At 44.3% G+C, this 22,839-nt stretch overlaps 1 protein-coding gene across 2 annotated transcripts in view; it reads left to right on the top strand.

The window, feature by feature from the left end:
* Positions 1–22,839, top strand: part of plxnb2b (plexin b2b) — a 130,110-nt gene that overhangs the window by 8,601 nt on the left and 98,670 nt on the right. Inside the window, exon 2 of one of the 2 annotated variants that reach the window (XM_084933911.1) lies at positions 19,296–19,482. The exons of the other annotated variant lie outside the window; for it this stretch is intronic. The gene's annotated coding sequence lies outside the window, so the exon portion shown is untranslated. The remainder of the gene's footprint in view (positions 1–19,295; positions 19,483–22,839) is intronic. 2 annotated transcript variants of the gene reach the window in all.

Here is a 22,839-nt window from a genome sequence, read left to right as displayed (position 1 = left end):
CGTGGTGATAATTTCCAAGCAAGTAGGAGTCAGGAGAGCAGCTGAAGCTGAGTGTAGGGCACAGGAAGGGGTATAAGGGTGAAGGACGCTTGAAAGATATGAGGGTCCCAAGTCATTGAGAGCTTTAAAAGTGAGAAGCAGAGTCTTGCTCCAGATACACTTGAGTAATGGGGATGCAATGAAGCTGGATGAGAATACGTGTGACGTGGTCAGCAGACTTGGTGTGGGTGACGACTCTGTACCGTTTGGAGCCGATTAAGGAGCTTTTTTTTTTTTGGGAGGGAACAGAGAGAATGGTCTTACAGGAATCCAAACTGGAGGTGACCAGGGAGTGGTCCAGGAGTTGTGCTGTGTTGAGAAGAAAAAAAGTGGCTAGTTGTTTATGTCCTAGCCATAGTTTGCTCAGTGCTGTCACTTAGTTTTCCTTTCTGACAACACATTTAAAGTAAGGTGCATCCACTGCACACCACTCTCTCACACAAACTAAGAGGATTGTTACATAAGCCTGCATAAAAAGTGAAGTCTAACAATTATGCAGATAACGTAATTGATTTTAATTCATAACTTTAATTAATAACTGTGATTATTGAATTTAGGAACTGTATGTGTGTTGAATGTGTCATATTGTCGCATTAAGAAAAAACATTATTACAATTATGCGCTACTGCATAATGTGTTGGCAACACCAGCTAGTGACATTAATACCAAAGTAATAGATTCAATAATATGAAAAGTATTTGAATTAAAAAATAAAATATTATAAATAAATACACATTTTATTGTCTGTTTTTTCAGATCACAAGCAACTCTTGTTTGTACATTTTAGAAACATCAGTATGCAATAGTGGAATAAATTCCCAAATTTTATTCCCCCCCCCCCCCCCCCAAAAAAAAAAAAAAATGGCATGAACTTAATTAAAATTTTGATTATTGCTGAAGGGTTAAAACAGGAATGTCTGTAGGTATGTGCACTAAAATAGTATGAGAAACCATATGCTGTCCTTATTATCTCTGGCGTCTGCTGAAAACCTGCTGGCAGATGGAAGTGGACATGGGGGTGGCAGCACTGCTGGAGGTTGGGTGTTTGTCCCTCGGTTGTCTGTTTCAGTCAAAATATGGAAAGAGGAGATGTTCCAAATACCTGTGCTTGTTAGTGTGAAGCTTGCAGGCCTTCTTTAACGCTTACTTGCCGCTGGCGGTTATGTCGTTTGAAATTACGATATAGTGCTAAACGAACAAAATAAAAAATATGATGGCGCGACCACATATCATTGTGCATCACCAGAACGTTACATAAATACAGGCCATTGCATATATGTCTATACGTCTTCTGCACTATCTAGGTCTAAATTCATAACCTTTTTCACAAAGGGCTGATGCGATGGAGGATACTGTAGGAGCAAGGTTATCTGCCTTTATTACATTTCATTTTGAAATGGTATTATGAAAATTAAATTCTTTTTTGGTCAGTATCATGTCCTTGTCTCTGTTAAATGAGGTGGGTATCTTGGCCTTTCAGCTGCCTATGATCCAAGAGGGAGCTATTAAAATCTGTTCATACAGCAATTGTGAAAGTTGCTGTGAATCTCGTTAAATGCCACTGGCTCTGTTGCTTCTCATCTGTAAACTGACAGAGCGTTTTACTGTGGTAGCGGTCTCAGCAACAGCGGTAATAATGCTGCCAAAGATACTGCTGTAACCTTAGAGACTGACATTTTTTTTTTTTTGTAGTGACCATTGGGTATTCAAATCTGTGTGTGATAGTCTGTGGTGTGATTTTCTAAGGTAATCCTTTTTTCTTTTCTTTTTTTTTTTTTATTTTATTGATCTGCCTGGGGAAATTAGCTACCCAGTGCAGCAGCAAAGCAATTCTGTGGGGGGGGAAAGATGAGTAGAATACAAGCAGCAAAAGAAATGGGGAAAAAAAAAAGAACTTTTCTTTTAAATAGTTTGGATTTTTAGAGCGCATCACCATGAGTCAGGTCTTTACCTTGGTTTTGACCTTGTCACATTGAGGCATTCTGGTGGACTAAAATCAGACCTGCAGCAGTATGCGCTCCCCCCACTGGCTCGTTATACCATCACCTCCCGTCGGTTTGGTGAATGTATACAGGAACCTCAGTTGTTCCACATCAGCCAACCGTGACCCATACGTTGGATCAGTTTAGAAGTACCCACTGCGATCACGTTTACAATTTCCTGTTAACACCCTCATCTCTCTTAGTTCTCTTTATTAGCAGTCTCTATCTGTTCTCTTGCTCTCCATAACTTTTTCCCCCTCCCGTCGGATCGTATTATTTTCAACTCTCTTCTTTGTCTTCTCTTCGTCGGTGTGTCTGTAGTGCACGTGGTTATTAATCCTGGTGCTTCAAACCTGCCTGGGGTACGGAGCTGTCTTCTGAAATGCGGATCTGTGGAGGTGTCATCATAGCTCTATGTCTTGGGTGTCTTCGCTTGCCCCCCAGCCTCGCTCTCCTATTCACGCAGCCATGATGACATGCATTATTCCTCACTGACTCATCTGGGCAGCCTCAAAACTTCCCAGTTTTTGCCCCCCCCCCCCCGCCCCCGCCCCCCCGAACTTATTCAGCCAAAAATAAAAAAAAAAAGAGGATGTTGTTGGCTATTTTATGCTGGTGTCGGCATATCCCATGAAGTGGTATTCGTTTCCTAATTTCTTGTTGTGCAATATACAATTAGTCAGACATGTGATGGTAGATGGTGAGAGCGGTAGCCACATATCCTTGTAAGAATGCCTAAATATTTACAAGCCCTCATAACACACTAACCTACCACTCAGCCTCCGATACGTTCAGCCTGAGCGTTTTTAATCTCAGTCCTGCGGTTACTTCCATCTGCTGTAACTACGTCTATTCCACATCCCTCCTGAGCTTATCCAATGTCAAGTCCCTCAATGAAGCTGGGCTCTTTAATTACGGTCATTAGCCAGAGTAGATCTGCTGCTGGGGTTACAGAACCTTACTACCAAGACCCTTGTCTCTTTACTTGTTACACACTTAAACAACCTAATGCTGCTCTCTAGTGCGTTCTCCAAAAACAAGCTGCAGTCACACTGTTTACAAAAAACATTCAGCCAGATTGGATCCCCAAATCACACAAGTCTCACCAGGAAAGATTTTTCCCCCCTTTTACTCCTGTCCTCTTTCATTTGGATATGGAGGAGCAGAGTGTAAAATTCCTGTAACAGATGGACGTGAGGTGGGGTGTAAGAGTCGCGGTCGCTTGTTTATTTGTAGACTGGTGCCGACTGCTACCGCGATCAGGCCCAAGTAGTCATTTAGCTACCGCTCTAGATCTCAGTAAGGATCGCTCTGTAGTCGTCCTTGTTTAAATCAGCAGCACACAACCGTTGACATGTCTCTCCATCTCTCTTAGCCACAGTTTTTTTTATTATTATTATATTTTTACCCAGGTTCTGTTCTGTTTCATTCCCACTCCCTGTTTCTGTGAGCTGTCATCGAGCATTCCTCTGTGTCCTTTGTTTAATTAGTAGTACAGAGTTGGTAATGGGAAAAAAACAAAGTCATGTACTCATCCCCACAGGGTTACTATGGCTCTCTCCACCTTCAGATGTACAGAAAACAAAACATTGTGTCTCCTGAGCATGTTCAAACTATGCATCTGTTCTCCACATGAGATATAAACAAACGAGTCCTAATCGCTGAAAACCAATGAGATTATTAAATTTGGTATAATTATAAGTGTATTTCTTACTCTCAGGATGCTTAAGCTTTGTAAAAAGATGCACCACCAAAAAAAACCCCCAAACATCCTACCCCTGTCCAGTTCCTCATTTTATGCCTGCTCCACAGCCTTGTGATAGAACACAGTCCTTTTGCACCTCATGTTGGCCAATTCTGATGCTGATAACAGAGCACAGCCTAAGCTAGACCCTGTATTTCAGTGTATTATTCGGAGCAGCAGACCACCCTTGGTGCTCAGACAAATAAAAATCCCATTTCCTCTCTTTCCATTGGTAGTATTAAGAGCTGAGGATTGTGCTGTTGCCTGAGTGCCAATGAAAAAGCCACTCAGTGTGTGAGCAGTTAAAGCCCTCTCGGCACAGCAAGGATTGAGGCCTTCCTTCTGTATGCATCACCCCAGCCAGCTTGATCGATTCACTGTTTGCTCTGTCTTGTCTAAGTGCGAGCTCACACTGCCCACTCTGCCCACGGAAAATAATTCGGTCTTTGACCAGGGCTGCCTTCCTCCCCCTAGGCTCGCCCAGCACACACGCATCCGCACACATGCACAAATGTATACATGTATAGTGAGTCCACACACAGTCTGTCTTTCAGCCTCGGGGAGCCGGGCAGGCCAAGCATGGATCCATGAATTCCTCATAACACAATCTGTTGGCTGATCAATAATTCAATTCTATCTGTGAGCAAGCATGTCTGGATCCAATCTCACCTGCACCTCCCTTGGCCTTCCCTTAACAAGGTGGGTGCCGTGTCCTTGAGCTGGGCTCGGCTTATGTCTGTGTGCGTCCGCGTGCTCCTGTGTGTGCTGATTAGCTGGGCAGGCTTTCGTTAGTTCTCAGGCAGCGGTTGTTCTAGTTCATCGTTGTGTATCCGCTTCCTCTGTGCATGGGCGCACACGCGCGAGAGCCCTTGGCCATAGTGCATTACAGACCGTTCATTATTTCAACGTTGCTTGTGTCTTTGTGTGTCAATGTGAAACTGCCCTACTGTTAGCAAAGCTGATGTGTTTGTATGTGTGTGTGTGTGTGTGTGTGTGTGTGTGTGTGTGTGTGTGTTTGTCTGAGCTTATGCATGATCTGTCTTTCCCTCCAGGCGGCTAGACAAATCAAAGACATGGATCTCATTAAAAGGTATAGAGCCCGCGGAGAGGTCAGCGGCTAAGTTCTCTGATTAGTTGGATCCAGCGGGCTGCCTGGGTGTTGTGTTTGGCAGCAGGGGAGTCGGGAGGGGGGGGACCCTCTCATTGACATGCCTCTCATCCTTCTCCAAGCCCACACCTGGCAGGTGCTGTGCTCAACAGTTTCTCAATGCAGGCCTCAGGGTCAAGGGCAATCCACAAGGGCACGGATTTACCCCCGGCTCCCACCGCCTGGCCCTCGCTATCTTGCCTACTTTCCATCATGGCCTGATGGGTTGCCTAATTCCAGTTCTGTTTTTATCCTTCTTTGAGTGTTTTATCAAAGGCCACATTGAGTTTCCATCCCAGTGACGACCTCTCTCGCTTCATATCAGGCTGCACCAATAGCCCGACGAGCAGCTTTCTGGGTCGTTAGTAACTCGTTCCAGGGCCCCGTCTCCTATCAAAGCCAGCGACCATGAACTAGGGATGACTTTGAGCCAAGGGCAAAGTGTGCACATGTGTGTAGCTTTGAGTTAGAGGGACGGGATGGGACGGGATGTGTCTGAAGGTTGCCTGATTTTTAGACACTTTCTTCCCTCGCTCTGAATGGCCTCTCTCTTTACTTTTACTGTCTCGTCCCCTGTGTGCCTCTCAGTTTAATGTGCTTCCAGATAAAACAACAGCAGCAAACTTCCTCTTTGTTTCTGGCGCTCCTTCTCTTCCTGATAACCACGCTATCTAAAAGTAGGCCCTGGCAGCACTCTCTGTCTATTCACTTCACCCGCTCTACCCCCCTCACCTCACCTACCTCTCTCCCACTGTATTGTATGTAATCAGTAGATGGGGTGGTGTTTTTTTTTCTTTCTTTCTTCTGTCTCTCTTTCTTTTTCTTCCCCTTTTCTTTTCTGGTCTGCCAAAGAAGGGAGTGCGTGCAATTGCGGATGAAGGGGACCGGTGCGTATCTGCTGACTGTCACTTCCATTAAGTGTGCTGTCCTCAACTGCCTCCCCTATTTGCCCAGTACCAGCTCTAAGTAAGCCCCTATTGTTCAGTGTCCAACCTTTGTAATCCACAAGCCCTTCAGTCCTAAACTTTTCCTACACAAGGATTTAGTAAGGATTTGGAGCATTTTTTTTAAAACGTTTTTTTTATTTTTATATAAATAACATCACAGTCGTCCACACACTGTCTCTCTTTTCCCATTCTCTCGCTCTCTGTCTCTCTCAGGCTCAATATGTTAATAAAACTTGACATTTATTGGAGAAAACAAATAAAAGTCCTCGGTTTGGGGATTGTGTCGTATAAAAAACTGCACTCCCGTTTTTGTGTTTGTGTTTACATATCAATGAAGTTCCCCAATCCCCGGACAACGGCGCACTGTCAAAAAAACAAAAAAATCAGGGCCTCGAAGGAACTTGGGTTTAACGCCGTGCAAGTGCCTCCTCTGAAGGGCAGTGCCACGCCTCTGGTTGTCATTGTCTGTTTACCAGAATAATCAGTGTTTTAATTAGGAAAACTCGGTTCAGAATATCAATTATAGTTTTCCTTTATCTGCAGTCATGTCACACCAAGGAACAATTATGACTGATTGTGAGCTTCTATTGTGTTTGGCTGAGGATAATTACTTACTTTTTGCTTATAAATCATGTTTTTTTAATAAATATCTTCCAGTCCTCGGCTCTGCTCTCATTTGCAATTTCTTGTACTATTTTATACTAATGAGTGTTTTTATGCTTTTTCCTTCCCTTAAAGCACAAGTTTGGGAGAGTCAGCGAGTCTGTCTTGAGTGCGTTCTATTTTGGTGAGAAGGCAGCGTGCTTGTGTTCAGAGCCTCAGGGTCCTGCTAGCGTTTTCTCTCAGTTTCGTCCTCGTACAGACATGCTCCTCGCTCTGGTATGACAAACATCTCCAAGATGCTCTCTCAAGCTCTAGCTGAACCTTGATCGAACACAGTCACCACCCCTCGTGCATGTATTCATACATCATTCAGTCACACTTTCCTTACACAATCACATTCAAACTGCCCTGCTTGCTTTCTGTTTAGCTTTCTCTAGCTGTTAAAACACCTTCACACAAACATTCTCTCGGCTGTCCTGTGAGTCTGAGAATGCCAGGCTCCGGGGTTCCTCTTCGTCTCTGTCCGAGGTAATGGTTGCGACCCTCTTGTCTGTTTTTGCGGTCTGATGGAGTGTGCACTCTTCTCCGGAGGGATGCCATCGGCCCGCAGTCACACCGTCATCACGGTTTGCCTTCCGTAGCAGGCGATGGATCTTCTCCCCGTCTCTTCTCTTTTCTGTTTTGTCTGTTATTTCTTTCCTATCTGACTGAAACAATTTGTGCGTTTTCAGTTCTTCCCCATGTTTGGAAGCAGTTTGTCACACTTTATTGTCTCTGAGACACAACTAGGGTATGGTTCTTTTCCAGTTACTGCAGAGTGGTTTAAATTTGCCAGTTGGCCCCGTCCAGAGTGGGTAAAGGGTGCAGTGGAACCAATTATAGCAATGGGTTTTGCGCGCAGTAAGTGTAGCATGGTTGTAGTGGGTGTGATGGGTTTTTAATGGGAGTGAACCTCAGTCACAGATGTAAAGGCTTGTTGTTTTTTGTGATTGCAATGGTCAGTGTGTAATAGGTATATACCGCCAGAGCGCAGTCTACTTGAATCTGTGACTGATTGTTGAAATCAAGCAACACTCTAAGCCAGATGGTTTCTCACCAGTGATTTTAAATCACTTGTTTGTTCCGCTGATTTATAATTGAAATGAGAGCATTATTGGCAAGAATTTTGCAAAAAAAAAAAAAAAAACCCAGAATGAAAGGTCTGTGCTGTTGGGGTTAAGTGCCTGTTCCTCCATCTGTTAGTAACACTGCTCTCAAGCTTTGTGTGGTAGTTATATCTAAGCACTGAGTGGAAAAAGAGAATTAAATAACCTGCGTTTTTATTTTCCTCACTCATAATTGATGCGCTAATTGTGTACTTATTGTCAGTGGGGGTTGTAAGCAAAAAAAAAAAAAAAAAAAAAGTCATTGTTAGGATGTTATCTTTTGAGTAATGAAAGTGTCCCTTCTCCAGAGCCTGTGTCTATGTGTTTCTTGCTAGGGGCTGTATGGTAAATGATATGGCTAGGGCCATTAGCGAGATCGTTGTCTGTTCATACTGCTGGCTCCCCCTGATAACTAAAGAGTTTTCTGGTTATTAACCGTACTGTCATATGCTCCTTTGTAAGGATGCATATTAGTCTTAATGCATTCTGGGACATTAAAATTCTTGCCTGCAGAAAACGTTGAACCACAAGAGGCTTGATCGGCTAAGAAATGAATGAGAGAATGCCAGTTCAGTAGTTTTTGCTTAGCTCAGTGTAGACTATCGAAGAAGTGATTTGTATTCGTGCTGCCTTGTGGTCCCCTTACTCCGTTTGCACTAGCCAATCTGGACAGAGGGTTGTTATCAGCAGGCCTGAATGAAACAGCTGCCTTGCACTCCTCACCACGGCTCTGTTCAAGTCCTTCTACGCCTTTGAAAATGTCAGGTTCTGCCCGTTGTGTCAGACACACTGCTTGCTAATGGCTCCTGGCTCTGATCCAACCTTATCCCACATTCTGAACCTGGCTTTGGTTGCATCAGTCCCCTCACACAACTAGGAGACTTACCTGGATCATGACAGCCTCTGCTGGGGGAAAAGGCTTTCCACAGTGGTTGAGGCATTCAGAGAATAAGCCCAAACTCATGGATGGATCTGAGAGGGGATGGCTAACACCTGCCACTGCTAACACGCTAATATTTAGCGATGAGAAGGGTGGGGGGATGTTCAGCAATGCCCTACGGGTAAGCCACAACGGATTTTTCACTTCACAAACCTGCCTAGTCACACTGAAATGGTTTTTCCTACTGTTTTGTCTCTGCCCTCTTCCTGCCCTTGACTCTGTGAGCTACTGTTGAAATCAAGTGCACGTACGGGCTTGTCAGCTCCGTGTGCCTGCTAGCAGTTAGCCCAAGTAGATCACCCTTATCTGTGATGTCACTTGCTTCCTCCCCTGTCCATGCATGTCTGAGCCAGGTCATAAGCCACCTCTACCCCCTCCCTAAACCTGTCTGTTTGGTTGTAATGCAGCCTAAGCCTTGTGTTGAGAAGGGCATTAACCTATATTTGTGGGCATGGGCGCTTTGTCATCCAGACTTGCGAATGGCTGCTCCAGATGGGTGATTAGTCACTTGTGTGTGTGTGTGTGTGTGTGTGTGTGTGTGTGTGTGTGTGTGTGTGTGTGTGTGTGTGTGTGTGTGTGTGTGTGTGTGTGTGTGTGTGTGTGTGTGTGTGTGTGTGTGTGTGTGTGTGTGTGTGTGTGTGTGTGTTGAGCGTGCAGAAGAATCGCTGATGTGTGTATGTGACCTAAGATAGGTTTGATTACAAGGGGATGAGACCGACAGTCTAAATGAAGATGAAACGCAGGTGCTTGCATCGCTTCATGTCATGCGCTTCTGTATGTGTACTCGTGCACTGTGTGTTTATCATCTAATGGCTCCACCCTAGCCCAATACAACCTCCCTCCTCCGCTCTCGTCCCCTCTCCTACCCAAGCACACATCCCCAGTGCAATCTCATCACTACCTCTGACTCGGCTAGCCAGGCTTCCATCAGCAGTTTGGAGTGCAGCTCTTATGCCTGTAGGCTGCTGTAATGATAGCTTTTGCAAGGAAAAAAATAAATAAAATAAGCCCAGCTGTTTGCTCACAAAGTATGAGAATGAAAAGTGGAGAGGAGGAAGAGGAGGAGGAGAAGGATGAAAGCGTCACCAGCCTTCTATTGTACAGCTGCAGTCTCATACAACTCATAGAGCAGACCTAACAAAAGCAAGAACACGTGCACTATGAAAGATTAATTGGTTGCTGTTAGCTCTCTCATCATCACCTGCAGCAGAAAAGGTAGGGAATACAGAAAAAATGTCTTGCCTGGTGCCGGAGAAGGTAATAAGGCACGGGGGGGCTTTTTCTCTTTCTGGCCGCCGCCTGACAAAAAAGGGGAGAAAAAAAAGTTTCCAAAGTCGAACATGCCAAAATTGGAAATTGAAGCTAAGGTTGCTTTGCGTTCACCTGGTGTAGTTAGCTGGATGACAGTCTCATCAGCTGGAAATGATTACAGGGTAGACATATTTAACAGCCTATTTAGATATTGTGCACGTGCGCATGCATGCTTGTATAAGTGTGCTTACAAGTGTGCAAATGTGTTACATTGTAGGTGTGTGGTACACCACTGTCCAGACACATCTGCCTGGCTTTAATTAGTTTTGGCTGGCACAGGGACCAACCAGTCTCTGTGGTGTTTAATAACAGCCCAGACAGTAGGCATTTATCAAGGTCTGAATACAGCTGAAGGATCATTTGGCCAAATAACTTTAAGTGATTATATTCTTTTTATTTTCTGAAGCTGCTTGCAGAGAAGTTCCTGTTTTGTTTTTTCTTCCCTGCATGCCAGGGTTTGTTGAAACAGAAATTGTCTCTGCTGTGCATATTTTGGATCTCTTTCGGTCTTCATCTATTTTCCTCTTTCCTCTCTTCTAAATTTTTTTTTTTTTTTTTTGGTTGGTCACTGTATTAATATGTTATGTCTCTGACCCACATTTCCAGGCCTTTCAGTTCTTTTAGGCTTCTTCCTCTTCCTCACTCCTCCTGCTTTTTTGATCAGAGCCATCGCAGTAAAAAAAAGTCTCCCAACTCAAAGAAAGACAAGAGATTGTGTTTCACTGTCTCCTCAGTCAGAATGGGTAAGTGGTGTTTGGGAGCAAACAGAACATTTCTTTGCTATTTTCCCCGACTACTGAATACAGTGGTTTCTAATCAGGACTGGAGACTTTTGCTGATGAATCAATGAGAACCGACAGACACCCTTTCTTCCCTTAATGCATTTTTCTTTACCCCCCTCTCCAGCCCTTCAATTTTGTGAATGTTACCTGATGTGACTTATTTGTCAGCCCTCCTCCCAGTTCTTCACTTTCCATCTACTTTCCCCAGCGATAGTGCCAACAAAACCGGGCAGAGGACACTGTTTTCCCACTCACGCACACAGTAGAGTCTGAAGAGACAGAAACTTAACGGAGCAGAGCCAAGGCACATGCAGGTGCAGCTTCTCCTCCTGCCTGAGGGATAGCTGTCAAGGTCTCTTCATCCCAGCACTTTTTTTTTAATGTCATTCCCACAGTAGCCTTAGTATGTCTTACTCAGGTCAAGATAAGCACTCTTACAGGACAGGGTGGTCCCAAGAGGCATAGCGCCCACAGGGGGCATCCCTGCAGCTGTTGCTCCAGCTGTTGCTCTTCATCAGTTTGCATCTTCTATGTGTTGGAAATGTATGTATATTGTTTTTGTTATTATCTCTGACTTACTACAAGGGCAAGTTCCCCATAAGGGATAATAAAGATTTCTACTATTACTGTAATATACTGCATGCCAGAAGGTGCCTGCAAAAAAATATGGTGACGAATTCAAAAGCAGCGGGAGCAGCAGCTAACGTTGCCCCGGAGCTCCACTTGCAAGTTGAGTGAATGCAAATGGAGGGATTTTTTTTTTGTTTTGTTTTTTTTTTAAGTAAAGCAAAGACTTTTATAGCTGTAATAGTTTGCATTCCTACCACAATGCTGCATAGTCTGATATTGCCTCATTCAGCACCGCACCAACTTCCTTTTAGGGCGGGATTGGCTGTCTGATTCCTTGCTCACTGAGGGAGATTGCTTTGATTTTGGGGCAGACTTGACCAGATTAAATAGAGTCGGTCCAGACCGCGTGGACGGATGGCTCCCGGCCATGTTCTCATTTGTGTTTCTCATTGTGGCTTGCATTTCCCCTCCATTTTTTTTTTGTTCTCTCCCCTTCCCTTTGTTCGCCTTGTGCTTCTGCTCAGTATCTGGCTAACGATTGATAAGACCCAATCCCTGACAATGCTTGGCACGCGACGCAGGATCGGTGGCAGCGGCGCTCATGCATTGTGGCGAGCATGTGTCTGTTCGGGCTTTAGGAAGGAGATGGGATGCGTCTCACGTCATTGTTTATCTACCTTTCCACTTCCAGATGGCACTCAGCAGAAAGAATGTGGTTCTTGACACACACCCTCTTTCCATGCCTCTCTCGTTCCCGTTGCTCGGTTCCGTCCTCCATCTCTCCCGTGGCTCACTCTGTTGTGTTGGAGTTGGTTTCAGGTCCAGAACACGCAGCGTGAGGCGATGGGAGGAGGCGGTGAGAGAGACAGGAAGGCAGACAGGAACTTGAGAGGAAGCCATAGAAAGTCAGGTGGTAGTCTAAGTACGTTTTAAGACTTGGTGTGAGAGCATATGTGCTAGTAATTATACCTCTGAGACTGCGGCACTTGATGAGTATTTGTGAATCTGAATCACAATAAAAAAAGTGATTCAGTATGACAACATATTTGAAACACATTTGAGACTTTTTTTTTCCCCCTGTGAGTCATTGAATCATAAAAAAATCGAGTCTCGGGCAACCGCTGAGTTGGCTAGCCCCAGTCCTCTTGGTTGTCTGGATTGATGGACGGTCAATTCTAGCAGCGGGGGATAATCACAGCGTGTCAGCCTCCACCGATCCAAACTCTTATCTCTGTCTGCCCACTGCCAACATGCCGCAAATGACCACAGGGACACACATTTTCTCTTTATTGTTCCAAAAACCCCAAGGGAGAGAATGTGTTTTTACCTACTGAATGCAGCCTTTGCAGCCCTGTGCGACTGTATCCGCCACTGGTTGAACACATTCACCTGGAGTGCACCTTTGCCACACGGGCATTTGCCTCCCAGTTTTGGAAGTGAATGCACTTATCTCAAGGCAGTGCTGTCAGAAGTTTTTTTTTTTCTTTCTTTTTCTTTCATTTTTACCTGCTGACTTTTCAGAGGAATTATGCAGTCTGAAGTGGCTGACGATAAGCCTTTTCGTTTCCGGTCTGAATCTTCCATTGTAACACGTCAGTAGTATCAGTTTGAGCTCTGGCATTGTCCCACGGCACTATAAGGCACTTTTTAAAAATCTTTTAAAGTCCCCCTGCCTTCACCATCAAGCATGATCAAATAAGATTATCTCTCCTGAGTGTTTATCACAACAATGGACTTGAACGAAAGTCCTTTTTCTCGCATCCGCCCTGCCGCCCGAAGGTCTTTTGAGGGGTTATTTTTCCCCAAGCGAGCGGTGCTAATTGTGGCCTAATGGCAAGCTGTTATAGCTTAGAGTGGTAAAAAGCAGTCAGTTGGTGAGGCTTGCTCCCTTTCCTGTGCAGGCTGATTACGCTGTCTAGTTAATGCACCCTCCTTAGATACAAATGGAGGGTGGTTATTGCATCAGGAGAGACAGTCAGCCTGTCAAAATCGCCCTCTCTAACAGACAAGAGAGGGAGATAAAGAGAGATGGAAAGGAGTGAGAGAGAAAATATTCTGGAGAGCCAATTTCACTGAGGGATAGAAGCGTGGTAGTGCAATTATGAAATATAGCTTTCTGTTTCAATAATGACCTTTTTCTCTGCAGGCTATATATAGACCAGTGTAAATGATTTAGAGAGTGATCTACACTGTCCTATACGTGATGACCTATGGATCCCTGCAGAGAGTTCAGACAGTTTCTGGTGAAAGGTTCAGTCTTGCTGGTACTAAGTTGAGCGAAAAATTGAAGCAAGAAGGCAGTCAAAGGCTATAGACACGGCTTCTTTTAGTTGTTGCCCTTGTGTTGCCGTTAGTCACTTCCAGTTTCCTGCACTTGGTATGTATGTGTGGGAGTTAACGCCTGCGTATTTCTGGAATTCCACAGAAAGAAACAGTGTCGCTGTCATGTGGGTTGTTTTTCTTTTTTTGCCATAATTAATCACCAGGGCATCATATGATTGTTTCAGCCCAAGTTTCATTTGAAAAAAAACAAACAAAACAAAAACGGTGTCTCTTAGGACAACTTCTGTTTCAAGTCACAAATAAAAGCCCAGTGAAACAAGGCCTCAGCGCTGCTGCCAGTTGTGCAAAACACCCACACTGGCTGCTTTGCTGCGTGCTGTGCATCTGTCTGGATAGATACTCAGAGGTGTTACAAACCAGCTACTCCAACAGTAGCTATGTCAAAGTTGGGGGAGAAAAATGGGGTCACGAACTGATCTGGCTGAGGTGGATTGGTAAGGGACTGTGTACCAGAAAACAGATGCTTCTGTAAAAACACTAAGCTGTTTATGCTTAATCAATCGAAGCTATTGCAGTGAATAGAAAAACACTGAATAGGAACAAGTTTGTGTAACTATAAGCACATTAAAGATTATTTGTCTTAAACTCTGCTTTGTACCAACCAGAAGTAAACTCCTGAAAAGCCTTCCTACATCACATTTACACAAAAATTAACTCTTGGGTTCAATTATAGACCAAGAAAAAATCCATTTAGGCTTGGAACAAATTGTCTGTAGATTATATTTGATTATTAATCAATTTATTCCTTGCGTATTCTAATGCATTTTCTGGTGATAAGCCTTTTAACTCCTTATTTTGAAACCTATGATAACATGTTAATGGTCAGGATGAATTCTGGTGTCCCATTGCATGATAACGCTTCTTTTTTTTTTTTTTTAATGACCATCAGCCCGGCGCCGGTTCCATTTTACAAGCGCTCTTTAAATCACTGTAACTCCATTACTGTTTCTGCTAGAGACAAAATCCAAATGGTTTCGCAAAGAAGAGAAGATCAGCTTTAAAGGGACATTCTGCGTTTCACGGTAGCACAAAGGCTTCACAAGGCACTGCTGACTGAACACAGAAAACAAAAAATCAGCTCCGCCTAGATGTTACCATGTGCGCTTCACATTACCATAACTCCTCAACCATTTTCGGGTAGAGAGAACATTCAAATAGTTCCTGAAAGATGAGAATTATTTTGCAATTTTAACTGCCAAAGTTACAAAGTAATTCCTGGCAGCCTGCATGATACTTGGGTGATAAAGGTACAAGGTGCCTATCTGAAGGTCATAGCAGGCACATACCTCGTGAATGTATATGAATTTATACCACGGTACACTGCCAGATTTACTTTAGTATGAATATCCTTTTGCCAGCCACTTTATTGAGTACACTTGTTCAAATGCTTGTTAATGGAAATATCTAAAAAATCATATGGCGGCAACTTGGCATATAGACATGATCAAGACAACCTGCTAAAGCTCAGACTGAGCATCGGAATAGGGTTGGCATGGTTGTTGGTGCCAGATGGGCTGATCTGAGCACATCAGAAACTGCTACTGGGATTTTCCCACACAACCATTTCGATGGTTTACATGAAATGGTCCAAAAAGAGAAAATATCCAGTGAGCAGTAGTTCTAATGGCAAAAAAGCTTCATTGATGCCAGAGTTCAAGGGAAAATGGGCAGACTGTTTTGAACTGATAGGAAGGCAACAGTAACAACCAAAGCATGCATAAGAGTATCTCTGTATGCTCAACATGTTGAACCTTGAAGCGTTAGGGCTACAGCAGCAGAAGACCACACCGGGTGACACTCCATTCAGGTGAGAACAGGAAACTGAGACTATAGTTTGTACGGGTTCATCAAAAACAGGCAATATGAGATTGGAAAAATGTTGGCCGGTCTGATGAGTATGCACTTCTATGTGACACTCGGATGGAAGATTCAGAAACTGACATAAACAACATAAAAGCGTAGATCCGTCCTGCCTTGTATGTGTACCTTTAGGGCCCCTAGGTTTGCTGAAATGCCACAGCATGATTGAGTATAATTGCTGATGATGTCCAATCCTTTATGACAACAGTGTACCAGCAGGATAACATGCCATGCTACAAAGCTCAAATCATATCAACTTTCTGTTTTTGAACATGACATTGAGTTCTTGTAGTCCAATGTCCTCATCATTCATCAAATCTCAATCCAGTGGAGCACTTTTGGGATGTGCTGGAGCCGAGGATGAATGTACGGCTGACACATCCACAGCAACTCCACGATGCTGTTGTGTAAAAATGGAAATCTGAAAGGAATGTTTCCAGGACCTTGTTGAACCCATGCCACAAAGACTTGAGGCAGTTCTAGAGTATACTTAATATTTACATAAAAACAAAGTTTGGATTTACACAGTTTGATTTATACGCACTCATATGTACCACAGCACTATACCATGAGTTATAGTGCATATTATAATGATTGCACGCTAAAACGTGGCTGGATGCAGCACCAGCAGACAGCATCATAACACAGCTACTGATGCTTATTGGGGCCTTCATGAGCAGTGAATCACCTCTGGACTGAGCCCTGTGAAGTGACTAAAGATCTGCCAATACAGGGAGGATCGAGGCTAGGACAAAGAAGACACAACTCTGTGGCTACCACACAGCTGCATCTGATCAATACCTTGTTGGGAGGTTGTAAAGGAAGTAATGAGGTAGTGCATAAGCTGTCAGTCAGTATGTTTTTGTTAGGTTCTTATGAGCGCCTGATGTGAGTAAGCACCTAATAACTAGGCAGGCTGGTTGAATGTAGAGCACCTTTGACATCTTCTAACATCTGGCTGTCTTCCAGTAATCTCTTTTCATTTTTCCCACCTCATTGAGAACTAGGCAAGCATTGCTATCGCTGGACCATTTACTGAGTATGATCCAACATCTGTCTTGCTCATGTCTCTTGTTTTGGCATTAACCCCCCCCCCCCCCCCCCCCCCCACTTCCCTTGTCTCGTCTCCGTCTTTCACCCCCTCTGGTAGCCGTCACAGCCGCTGAACGATTTCCTCTCACTGGGAGGCTCCTCCGAGTCACTGTGGCAGTGTCAGATGAGGCTCCTATTTAAGCTCATTAAATGTTTCCAAGAGAATAGGAAATCAATGGTGCATGCCGTTGCGCGAGAACTTTTCTCTTAATTTAATTTCCCCTCCCCCTTATCGTTTGCACATCTCTCTCTCTCCTTCTTTTTCTCCTATCATTCACGCTTGTTCTTTCCAACTTGTCGTTCTCCTTTAAGCCGCGGATGTGGAGGTGGGCGAGGTGGGGAGGAGGGAAAGCAGAAACGGTTGCCTTCAGAAACTATTTCGGACTTGTATCTGTGACAGGCACCGTGGTGTGAAGCTGTCCAGACTTTTCAGTGTTGTTTAGCGCGCTCGCCGCACGAAGCACAATCAGCCTGAAAGTTTTGCGCACAGTGACCCGACCTGGGGTTTTTAAGCTTTGCTTTCAGGCCGTGCTGTTAAGGGAACAGGTTGCAGCCAACCAGAGCAGAATGTTGCATTGAAAACATGTGGCGCAGTGACGTGTGGCTCGAGATGACCCCCGCCCCTCCCGGTTTAAAAATCCTCCCACCTCACGCTTGCCTCCCTCCTATTTTGAGTTTTATTCGTCATCTCATCTATTTTGTCCATCTGTTTAGTTTGCTTGTAACAAGTTTTTCTTCAATTTAGGCAGGCAAATTAATGTGTGTGTGCACGCTTGTAAATCCTTGTGAGTACATGTCTGGCAGGGCTTTGTGCCGTTTGAAACTATGCCTGCGGGCTGGGCCCACACCTTCTCTGGATCTCCTGTAATTGCTCTTTTGGGGCCTTGTCTCTGGCTCTGAGCCCGTCTCCATCACTCTCTCTCTCTTTCTCCCTTGCTCTTTGGCCTTCTTCCTTTTTTTTTTTTTTGCCCTCAGTTCCACTTTTCTCCCCCTGCATGGCTCATTATGGCTGATCCCCACCTGCCCAATCTGGGAATTGTCTGCCTGCACGCACGTACAACACACACGCACATAAACACACACACAACCACACAGCAACTCAGCAGTTTTTAGAGCTGCCTGTCGCTTCGTTGGTTTGTGTGCTATCTGCTATAAAACAGCTTTGCTAATACTGTTTGGCCAAGAAGTGGAAACAATAGTGCTGTCACATTTTTTTTTTCTCCTCTTCTCTTGGTGAAAACAGACAGTTTCTCGTCTTTGCTGTGGCTGTCAGAGCACCATTTTTCATAAAGCCCTGGCCCTTCAACCTTAGCGTCTGCTTTTGTATACCGTAGCCTGAACCACATGCTCCTAACCACAGGCCTCCTCCAGTTCCATTTCAGCCCTCCCTTCAGCCTGTCACCCAGCAGCCCCTCCATGCCTGTTCCCAGGCTAGGGGGCTTACTTTGAAGGATAATGGATGTGGCCAGTTGCAGCTGCTCAGCAGCAGGGCACTATCATAGGAGTTATCTAAGGGCCTGAGAGTGGTCGGTGATGAATGGCTGGGAGCTCTGTGTCTCCAGCAATCAATAAGCCACTAGCACCCAGATGAGCTAGATGCCCCTTCACTCTCCGCTTCCCCCTCGATCTACACATATATCTCCTGCTCATAATCTCCCACTATGTTTTGTGAACTTTTCCCTCCAATTCATGGCTTGAATTGGGCCATTGATCTTTTATCCTTGGCTTGTTTTAAATAAAGGGCCAGTATCTTCTCTCCACCCAAGCATGCAAGCTCTCCGACAGCAGTTATTACTACACAAGCGGCAAAGCTCACAAACATTACTTTAGACTGATCGAAGGCCCGTAATCTGAGAGGGAAAACAGAGAAAATGAAGGGGAGCGTGTATGAAGCTGCTGTCCCGCCCCCACCCAATCTGTAGCACTGCTGTGGTTTTCATTGCAAGGCTGATGCAAACAGAGGTCCCATGTGGATGTACACATTTGTAATGCAGGCAAACACAAACACACCCGCATACACCAAACAGTCTTTCTGTCAGGGCTCATTGAGCACAACCTGTCCCAAAGCACCTCAGAAAGCCTCATCCACCCTCTCTGAATTGTCTCAGTGTTGTGCGCACACTTATGCGATGCCTCTTCAGACAACCAAAGTGTGTAAATTTTTATTTCCACTGCAGAACAACAGGTGTGTCATAGTTACTGTCTGTGTTAGTTTTTGATCTTCTTTTTTCCCCCCACATTGCTGGTGAGAGATTTCCAATGAAAAGAGACAACTCGAAATCTCTCTTTCTCTTTGTCTTTCTTTTTTCTCACCTCCGGGGACTTTGAATAGTCTGTAGCCTCTTTCTTCTTCTAACACTACGCTCTCCTTCTCTCCTCGAACTCCAATCCTACCTCTGATTTGCTGGTGTCTCTGTCACAAAGAGCAGATTCTCAACTTGGTAATTGCATGTCTGTTCGCCACCACACCTGTTGCTGTCAAGTCAGTAGTGTGGGAAAGAGAGGGAGAGCTGCACCCTCTGGCCTCTATAGCCCTGACTCTCTACCCCACCATCACCACCTTTGTTGCAGGTGTAAGCCCACAGGAACACGGGAGTGTGATTCGGCCAATGTGTACACGTGTGGTATGGTGTGCTCTGATTGTGTTTATCTGTAACCTTGAGCGTCACCTCTAGGTGTGCGTGTTTGTGCAAATGCATGTGTGTATCTCCTCAAACCTGGCCCCTGCTGACAGTTTACTCTCTCACCTGCTAATCCTCTCCACCTCCTCTCCTCTCTCCCTTTATCCAGAGCCCAGGCCCTTAATGAAGCTGGGGGTCAGCGGTGGTGTGCGGCTAATTGGCCAAGTTTGCCCGGGGCTCCGGCAGCCTGTGATTGAAGTGTCCAGCAAGCACCGACTGTGCAGTCACTGCTGCACCCTACTCTGTTTCGCTTCAACAGCCAAGACAGTCGTTGCACCCCTGTCGGCCTTTCCCTAGTGAGTAGCACCCGAGGTCATTTTATTTTCTCACTGCACAATACTCCTTTCCAGTCTCCTACGCTCTTGTGCTAATTTTGTGCAAAGAAGATTTCTTTACCTATTTTATGGATCACCAGCTCTGCAATGTTAGAACTTATACTGTGGAATGTTTAGATAAAGATTTAAGTTTCTGTCTCTGTGTCCTATGCCTCTGTATTTTTAAAAAAAATTATTATTATTATTACTAGACTTTCATTCCCACACTTTATCCCAGCATTTTCTTGGCTTGCGTGACCCTCACACTCTTTGTCCTGATTTGCCACAGTGGGATTTAGGCAATTACCACGGTCCCCCATTGGCTAGCAGCCTAAAGAAAGAAAGAAAAAAAAAAACAATCCTCCAGGCCCAGCTCTGGCCAAGCTGTAGCTCAGTGTTCTGAGTTAACAGGAGGGGATGGAGTAATGGAATGGAGGTATTTCTAATTAGTTGAACCTCCTACTTCTCTTCATTAAGGCCTTCCTGACTCCCGGTTGTTTGGCTGTCAATAGCAGAGGTAGAATAGCAGAGGTAGGAAGTGGTAGTGAGCTCAATGGTAAAGTCTGAGCAGACAGGAGGTACAGGACACAGAGAAGGCACTAAGGCAACAACTCTGCTACCCAGCAGGCAGTTGTCCATCTCACCTGGGAGATATGCAGGCAGTGCTTAGCCACAGTACACCATTGAAAAGATCTTTTCTTTCTTGTCGTGCTTATAGAAGCGGAACATTGCTGACCAGTAAATGGTTTGTGTCAGGAAACAATGGTCCAATTATAAGTCAAGTCTTAGCCTACTAGTTGGGAGAAGTTCTAGTCTGTCAAATCTTTATTTGCACACCAGTAGGTTTCCGTGCTTGTTTATTAAAGAACACGAGTGATTAGATCTGCTCCGAGGCTTCATTAAATGAAGCTCCCCAGTAATTATCTACACTCACAATAGTTTTGTGTAGACAGCTGTAAAAACTAAATGTTTTCACATTTAATTTAAGCACAGAAAAAGGACCGTTGTTACCACTCGTCTGATGACGTGAATGAAAGGGTGAGCAATATGAACATGTGATCTCGTGAGGCATATTTCATCACTTCTTCTGAAACTGTTCCTGGATTTACTTTAAATCCCAAAGCTGCCACCAAGCCTCAGGACTTGCAGGTTTCTTAGGGTGTTACACTTGTCCATCTGTGGAGTGCTTAATGTGACAGATGACTCCATTTCTCACTCATCTTCTCCCTAATCAGCTGTTTTTTTTTTTCTTAGGTCATAATTCTTGTGCTCCACTTTCCCTTGCAGCATGCCTGCCAGCCTACCCGCTGGTGTTAAAGATAAACAAAATATGGCTCATTTGAAATATAGGCTACACCAGGTGGTTGTTTGGCCTGTGCTGAATGATTAGAAGTTTGGTGGAGCTATGGCTTTCATCAAAGTGCTACAGATGTGACTCCAAATAGATCACATTAAACAGGCATACTTTTCTGTTTTTTAATTTTTCTTTGCTGTTTTTCGTTTTGATCCTTTGTTGTTGGCTCAGTTTGTCTCACATCCCAAAAGATGGTGTGAATGTTATGGTAATGGCATGCTTTTTGGTATCCATAAGGATTAGGAGGTGCCAGTCATTTCTCCCATGAGGCTTTGCCTTGTCACAACCCTGGAGCAAAGACATACTTGGGGGATGAATGAATTAGGATGCACTTGAAAAATCTCTCTATTTTTTGTTGTCTTTTGCAATGTTGTGGGTCCCATAGTTTTTTTTCTTTCTCCCTTGTGTGTCACTGCGCCCCCCCCCCCCCCCCCACACACACACACACACTTTTTCCTTCTGCATTAAATTTTGATACTTTGAACGTAACTAAAGTAGTTTTGCACTCTTAGTTTTGCATGCTTGACTTGCTCCTTGTTTACCGTGTAAAATGTGCTATTTTTGAAGTATAATAGCAAAAATAAGTAAACAAGACCATTTAACTTGTAGTATTTCAAAGAGGAGGCTCATAGAAGATATTGTTTTCTAAAAAGGCTCCACGTTTGTTTAGAATATTGCTGATGGCGATACCCAAGCCGTGGCACTTTTGAAGTTGGTTCAGGTTAATCAAGTGAGGAGAAAGCTGTCCGACATCAAAAGTCCTTTCTATGATACTCAAAATGACTCTGAGTTTAAGTATGAATCCCCAGAAATGAGAGTGAATAATTCATTTGTCATGCTAAATCAAAGTGATGATCCTAACTTTAATGCCTGTGATCTATTGAAATTGTCACAGTGGTTTGTCAGATGACAATGTTTCATGTAATCTGAAGCCAACTGCTATGATTAGGTCATAGCAGGGTAAAAATCTTCAGGCCTATGCGGTCAGCACAGAGCAGGTCGAGCCTTTAGAAAATTTTCATTACCAAAAAAAAAAGTCACAGCATTGCAGGTGTATACTAACGCCTTTTAACGCTGTGCAAAAATGGCTTAAAAAGCCTGCTAACGTGCTCCAGGCATTACCAGAAGCCAACATACCCCCTCATCACCAGCCTAGGTTGGGTTTTCTCTACGGAAAATGGCAAATGTCGTGTCCTTGTGGTACAAAAATAATATAAAATACTTTCTCCCTGACTCATCACTCCTGCCCCTCCTCCTGCAAGTTCGCCCCAACTCCAACATGGTACTGCAGCCCTCCATTTCCACTGCCTCCTGTGAATATCCAAGCTGTCGAGGCTGACTGGGCTGAGCGTTTTCTTGCCAGGGCACAGTTGGACCAGATCCGGCCTCCGGGCCACATATACCGCACCACTCCAGCCCCTGCAAACAAGGCCTGCCCTGTGCAGCTGTCATCTAAATGCTAAGCGCTTTGGATCGCCACGGCCGATTCCTTTTGTACATACTTACTTGTTTTTTTTTTTTTGTTCAGTTTCTTTGCGACTACTTGCTTTCTTGGAACACGATAGCTTTACGTTCTTTACAGCTTGCTGACTATGAACTTCTATTTGTTCGTTTTGTGAAAAATACTGAATTTCAACAAGAGTGGGAGTATTTTTCTTTTTTAATAACAAGGTATATAGTTGCAGAAATCTGTATAGATGCTGCAGATGCTCTTCGTCTATTTTAAGGATTGTTAGCTTTTACTCAAAGGCAGGTTTTTAAGCAACAGACTGTTATCTTTCAGATGATTGTATATGACCTAATCATTGCATCTGCATCCTCTGGAGGATTAAAAAATGTGGTTGTCAGGCTTTATATATGTATTGTGAACCAAGCCCATTTTAAGGGGAGGCAAGTTGAGAGACAGATTCCAGATGAGCCTCTCAAACAGTTTCATGTCAAATCCACAGACATACAAATCTCCACAATGATCTGCCAAGTTTCTG

This window comes from Perissodus microlepis, chromosome 7 (assembly GCF_051167445.1).
Source record: "Perissodus microlepis isolate ML-2025 ecotype Zambia chromosome 7, ASM5116744v1, whole genome shotgun sequence".
NCBI classification, from domain to species: domain Eukaryota; kingdom Metazoa; phylum Chordata; class Actinopteri; order Cichliformes; family Cichlidae; genus Perissodus; species Perissodus microlepis.
This window is presented reverse-complemented; position numbering and strand designations above follow the sequence as displayed.